The sequence below is a fragment of the Strigops habroptila genome, chromosome 4 (genome assembly GCF_004027225.2).
Source record: "Strigops habroptila isolate Jane chromosome 4, bStrHab1.2.pri, whole genome shotgun sequence".
In the NCBI taxonomy this organism is placed as follows: Eukaryota; Metazoa; Chordata; class Aves; order Psittaciformes; family Psittacidae; genus Strigops; species Strigops habroptila.
Window position 1 is genome coordinate 72697215 of NC_046358.1, and position 6809 is coordinate 72704023.

The window sequence follows — 6809 nt, forward strand, 5'->3', positions numbered from 1 at the left end:
AGGACGGTCTTATCAGGAGTCCTGACAGAGTTGTCATTTGGCCTCCCCGTGTGCTTCAAATAGTTGCAAAGAAGAACCATGACTTGCCTCCCCTCTTTGTGGTATTCTTCAGAAAGCTTTTTCAGGTGCTGCATGTTTGCAGTGGTGGGTAGAGAGGCAGTCCCATCAATGCAAATCATTTGTCACCTTTCAGGAACACTTTTTTCAGTTTGATTTCAAGTTTGTTGGAAATATGCTTTTCCCACAAACACTTCTTCAAAGGTGGCATTGTGGTATTGACATGGAAGCATTCATGAGCCTCAAGACTCCCATGGGATTCGTGCCTGGTTTGACCTAGGTATAGCTCAGCAAAACACAAACTGGGGGCTGCTTGACAGTCATCTCAGAAATCTCATTATTTGGGTGCTGATGCATCTTTGTTTTAGTCTTACAAATGTGCCAATGAAGTATGTATGATTTCATTGAAAATTGAAATTCACTGCAGTACTAATTCTTCTCCATTCAGATTCAGAAAATATAGTCTGAGAAGGAGAAGAGGCAGATAGGATTTGGCAGGTGCATGTGTATCAGTCCAGGTAACATTTCCCAGGGTATTCTGTTCTGTTGAAGGAATGATGTGGTACTTCTGTGAAAGCTGATAAAGATTTACTGATCTATTATTATTATTATTAATAATAATAATTTATTGTTTAACTGAGGTTTGTTTTACCAGGATTAACTGTTGGTCTCATACTGCAGACTCCAAATGAAGTTTCAAAACAGTTTTCAAAACTGCTTGGCACTGGCCTATCTCTATTCCAATTGAAGCAGTGGAGCTGCTCCGAGGACCCAGACATGGATGTAACCACACAAGATACCTCACACTTCTAGGACTGGAGGGGAAAATGTAGGGACAAATTGGATGTGTGAGAGAGGGACTAAAGCTGCAAAGGGCTGTCTCTGTGCCCTGCCTTGTACTACAGCTGGCAGTAAGGGCTGGATCAGTATCATGTCACCTGGCAGGTGGTTTTCCTATTTGGCTATCACATCATGTACCAGGATACCATCCAGAATCTTAGGCAGGACAAGCAGCAGACACTTTGTAAGTGTTTAATCTGCATTCCAGCTCCAGCTGATATTAGTGTGAGATTTGCCATTGACTTCAGTAAGAGCAGAGTCACAGACAGAAAAAGGGAACATAGAATTTGGGAGGAAGCATAAAAGTGATTCATGGATTTGAAGAAGATAGAGTAATACATTCAAAAGTTTTGTGTTCTGGAAGATTAATGTTAAAATATTATAGTAAGCGATCTTCAAATTTTATGGATATAGATTTCATCTATACCTCATATAGGTATATCTATATGAGGTATAGATGTTTTCACCAGTGATCTGTTGGCTTGTAGGATACTAGTCCAAAGGCTTTCAGTTTGCTCTAATGTGTTCTTGTTCTCCTGTCATTACTAGTTTAATGCTTTCTTGGGCATTTAGCCCTTCCAGCTGTATTTATGAGACAATTTAAGTTTCTTCTATTTTAAAGAGTGACCATAAAATGCCATTGCTGGCATGGAATTGCAGCTGTGACTTGAACAGTATCAAGTGCCTGTGCTTTACTTTATTGAAGCAGTTAATTCTAGTTTTCAGCTAGCAACAAAACACTGAATTCCTCAGTGGAGAGATCTTTTCCCTTTAGCTCTGAGTTGATTGTTTATGGTAACATTCACAATGTGCTGAGGCTTTTCAGATGTTCAAGAAGGAAGATTTCCAGCTCCAAAGCAGCTAAACAAAGAGTTGGGGGAACAGCATTCAGGTATTTGTTTATTCTTATTCTTAAAATGGAAGCTAAAAAAGGTTACTGCTGGCAGCAAAGTAAAAATTGGACATTAAAAGGTATTCAGGATGTCTGAAGTAGACAACCTTTTCAATGAGATGTAGAATGCTCTGCCAGTTCCCTGTTCTTTACTCCCAAATTTCATTTTAAATTCTATGATTATTCTGGCTTTTAAGCCTGTATCAGGCTACCAGCTTCCTTTCTCAAACGGAGAGGATGCAGCTATGGGGGATTCAACTGTGTACGAACTGTATTTCTTGTTCCAAACTCTTCACCTGGTTCCCTTGGCTTGTCTGTTGGCTGCATTGACTCACTAGCCACCATGTAAGGTCACTGCTTAAAGTGGTCAGTGGAACAAGTTGGTGGTTCATCTGTTGAAGTCATCAGGATGTTTTTGTTATTGAGCCAGGGAGCTGAGTAGAACCCAGAAAGTCACTGTGTAGATACGGCTTCTCCTCCTCTTGTGTGGAAAGGGAGATATTTACATGTAATCCAAGTCCCTATGGCTTACATGGAAGTTTAGACTAAAATGAGCATAACCATTGTTCAGAAAATCAGGAGGAAGCATATAGTGAGCAGTGAAATGTTGGTGAACTAAGCTCTACTGAGAAAGAAATAGCTTTTTGCTTTTTCCATTTTGGAGAAAATCTTCTGTCCTTCATAATATCGTAAATGGTGACACAGAGGCAAAGAGATTTGGAAGGTTTGGGGTTTTTTCTGGTTTTGTTTTGTTTGCTGTGATGTGTGCCCAGAGGGCTGGTTGGTTGGTTACTGGGCTTGTGCAAGCAGCTGCAGCACTTGTGCATGCAGATCAGCACCTGGCCCTGCCTATGCGGACTCACAGCTCCTGCTGGATAGGAGGGACTCCCTGGAATTTTCAGGCCTGGCCCAGAGCATACATTTATGTTAGGTTATTTCTTCGTGAAGGGAGCTCCGGTCTATAATTCAGTACGTTTACTGCTCCTGTTGCTCTCACCTTAAAGCAGTTCAAAATACTGTGAACTTTCAGAAACCTTCTAGCCTAAAATCATTCATGGTAGTTTATCCCTGTTTGTTACTGCGCCAGCATCACGCTTCTATAGAAGAACCTTCTCCCCCTCAAGACAGCCTGGAGAACATTCCTGGCTCTCTGCAGCCTTTCCTTCACAGGGCTAAGCAAGCTTTTGAGTCCTTCTTGTTTCTGTACAGTGAATTCATCCTTAGCCATGAGTGACCAGTGAGCTCTGTGCTCAGCCTATATAATGATATGAATGTCGTCTTACATTTAATGGAAATGCTATTTTTATAACAATCCAGTAGAACTTTTTCCAAAGCCATATTGGGCTGATGGTTTGTATTTATGCTGTTATTAACCAGCAGTAGGTCTTTCTCCTCTAATGTCATTTTGTACTAATGAACTTCCAGCTTGTAGCTGAAATTCCTGGTACAATTTTCTAACTGCATTGCTTTGTAGCATTATAACACATATGAATTCTGTCACAGCAGTTCTCTAGGTTTTCTCATTCTCTGTAATAGATTTTCTGCTTTCATGATTTATTTCTTCACTCATACATTTTATTAGCCACTCCTATATTTCTGTCAAGGTTATTAATTGAATTACTGAGTTAGATCCATCACCTTTGATGCAAACCAGATGTATCTCTTAAATATTGTTTCTTCATTTACTGTTTGAGGTATAATCCCTTGCTGCCCTCAGATGAACAACTTTACTCAGATTTAAAGGCCTTTATTCTGAAGGATGAGCATGCCTGGGCCCTGGGATTGCATTAGAATTTGTCCCTCCCTAGTTACCATTACAAAAATAGAGTCCCAACCTCCCCACTAAAAGGAAGTATTGGCCAGTGGTTGTGTATTAACTGGAGTGTGTGTGTGGGAAAGATGGGCTCAGTTCCTGTTCTGCAACAGTAACGATGAGCAAATTAATTAGTCTTGGTTTTGCTTAGCTCTGTTGTATACGGAAACCCTGTATTGGGGAGACACTGTGACCATTCTGCAGTGTCATGGTCCACATGTGGTTATGCCTTGTTTTAAAATTTGAGCAAATGACAGAAGATAGGAAATGCTGAGTTGTTGTCTATTGACACAATTTTGTCTTTCACATTCCCTTCTAGCTGTCGGAATTGAGGGAAGCCTTACGCGATTGTTTCCAGCACTTCATCATTACCTCAAAATTTGATACTTGCCATTTAATTCTTTTATAGATTAACATTCCCTTAGCAACAGCATTGAATCATGGGTAGCCAGCATTTCATTTATACCCATGTAAAAATAATGTCCATAACTTGTCCTTCAATTGAAAACTGACCAAACAGCTCAAGTAACGTGTCATATAGCATCTGGACCTGGTTTAGCAACTTTTACATAGTTATTATGAATAAACATTCATTTTAAGAAAGCAGGTATGTGCCCTGCTCTTATGTGTAAGTTAAACCCATTCCTATAGGGGATTAGTTTGACTTTCAATTCTTATTACTTTTCTCATCTTCACCGTATCAGAGAGCTCATTTTCCACTTTTCCATTTCTGATCTGTTCTAGGAAGAAGTTAAAATATTCTGAGAAAAATCTTTGCCTTCAGATTTTAGGAACATGAGAGAGATCTTGCAGATTTCAAAAGCTTGACAGTTCAGTCATAAAGAGTGAACGTTTACAGCAGAGAGCCACAGCTGTCATGCTCCTTGAGCTCAAGGTTTAATCCTTGAGTCTGGTTTAATCCTTGCCACTTCCCTTCCCTTGCTTCCTAAGGAGCAAACATAGTATTGATCTCAAATCATTTGAAAGCTCTTACCTTTAGGTAGCTCTGGCAAATCTGGGGAGCAAAACCACATCAGGAGTTGATCACTTCATCCATGCCTTTTCAATGTGGCTGTGTCTAGGAAGGGAAGCAGCACACATGACCTGCCGTCGTGCCTCAGCAGCGTATCCAGTTGAAGATGCGAGTCAGGTTGGTACAGTGTATAATTACCCCAGTTTGCCCACGGTCCCAGCCTACTGCTCACACCTGCTCTACAGCAAAAGGAATGTTGTGTGACAGGCTTGCACAAGTTTGTTGGTTTGGGTTTTTTTTAATAATAACTCAGAAATTTTACTTTGCGCTAACCTGAAAGCTAGACGAAGACAGAAGCAGCACAGGAATAACTTAAGGACAATGGGGAGAACAGTGTATGTCCTAACCCATTGTGCCTCTATACAAACCATCATGGAGAATGATGAAAAGCCAGAGGTACAGGTGTATATGAGGCTCTGGTATTTTATTACTAAAGTCAGTGATCCCTTGAACTTTCTGACCAATTAGGTGTTTGTGCTTAGATTAGCAAAGATACCTGTGCAGGGTAGTAACCCTTGACATTATCGCTGAGATCTTCATGGTAACTAGGTTTGTGGCTGAACTGGACTTTTTGTTAAATAGATGCTTTGTCTCTGTGGTGGGTTGACCCTGGCTGGCTGCTAGACTCCCACCCAGTTGCTCTGACTCTCCTCCTCAACAGGAAAGGGGGTAAAAATAAGATGGAAGTGTTCTTTGGTTGAGAGAAAGACAGGGAGATCACTTACCAGTGACCATCACAAGCAAAACAGGCTCGACTTGGGGAAAAATGATTGAGTTTATTGCTCACAGATGGTGAGAAACAAAGACAAACATTGAAACACCTCCCCTAGGTGCCACAGATTTGACATCTCCAAGTATAACAGTGGCCACGTAAACCTCCTAGTAAGGATCATTCTTGCTTCGTCCAAACCCACTGCAAAACTGTTTAGGAGAAGGACTGTTCTCCACAAGAAGAGCGCATCCACAATGTACTGGACAAGGACAGAGAATGATGCATTGTGTTTTGCCTGTTCAAACCATGCTTGTTGCCTGGCTCTTGAACAAGCAAAGTCTTACTCAAGAAAGGGCCGTAGCAGTGCAGGAAGCCCCTGACCTTGAGAGGTCAGGATTGCACAGTAATTAGCAAAGTAGTATGGCTATTAGTAGTAGGTATGGCTGAGGAACTGCCAATGGGTAAAGGAAGAAGAGAGTGAAACAGTTGAGCATGTCAAGTTTTCATGCTGCTTTTGTCACCATAAATTAGTAACTCTTTGAAACAGAGATCATTGTTGTTAATGGATGGTTTGATGTTACTGGTGAAAGCACATCACCTGCCTCTCACTCAGACTTGAAGGACCAGGTACAGAGCCTTTGCTCAAATTTGCCTCTCCGGCAAGATGGAGCCTCAGCACTTTGTACACCATACACATGCTATGATTTACCTTTGACCACCAACAGAGTAGTTGTGAACTCCCCTGACAAGAGCCACTCCTCCAGACTAAACAAAAAATAGGAAAGGATGGCTGAGAGTAACTGTGGCTGATCTGATTTTTGCATTTCAAATATTTGCTCTTTCACAGATTTCCTGTGTAATGTTGGGCAAGTTATTCACTCCTCTGTGTTCTCTCTGTGTAAAGGGGGTAATAGACTGATCATAATAGTATTATGCAACTTAATTTTAATTGAGAGGTTAAAATGCTGCTTTATTGAAACTGAAATGCTTTGGGAAGCTATATTATTTCGACATTTTCTCAGTAAAGGTTTTATTTCTCAAGGTTCACTGTTCATTTCTGATGAGGGAGAAAGACCATTGCTCCCATGTATATGTCTAAGTATGCTAGGGTTTGAGGATATTTGATGAGGTTTAAAGCCAAGAGGTATAGCTATAATGCATAAATACAGTAATAGGGTATTGAAGAGGCTGAAATATAGAATAAGTAAAAGGAATGCTGATATATAAAAACATTAATTTAATAATTAGGTGTATTCTTCTTATTATGTTGTGAAGATGGTAGCCACTAGAACTGAGACCTTTCACTCCTTGCTTTTCAGTGACTGTAACATTGCAATCAGAGACACTACTATTAAGCAGGAGGTAAATCTGTGGGAGAAAGGGCCCATTTCTTTGGGGAGCGCTGTCTTTATTTTTTCTTCCCTGAAGAGTAGAAGAAAAAAGGTGATGAAACCATGACTGC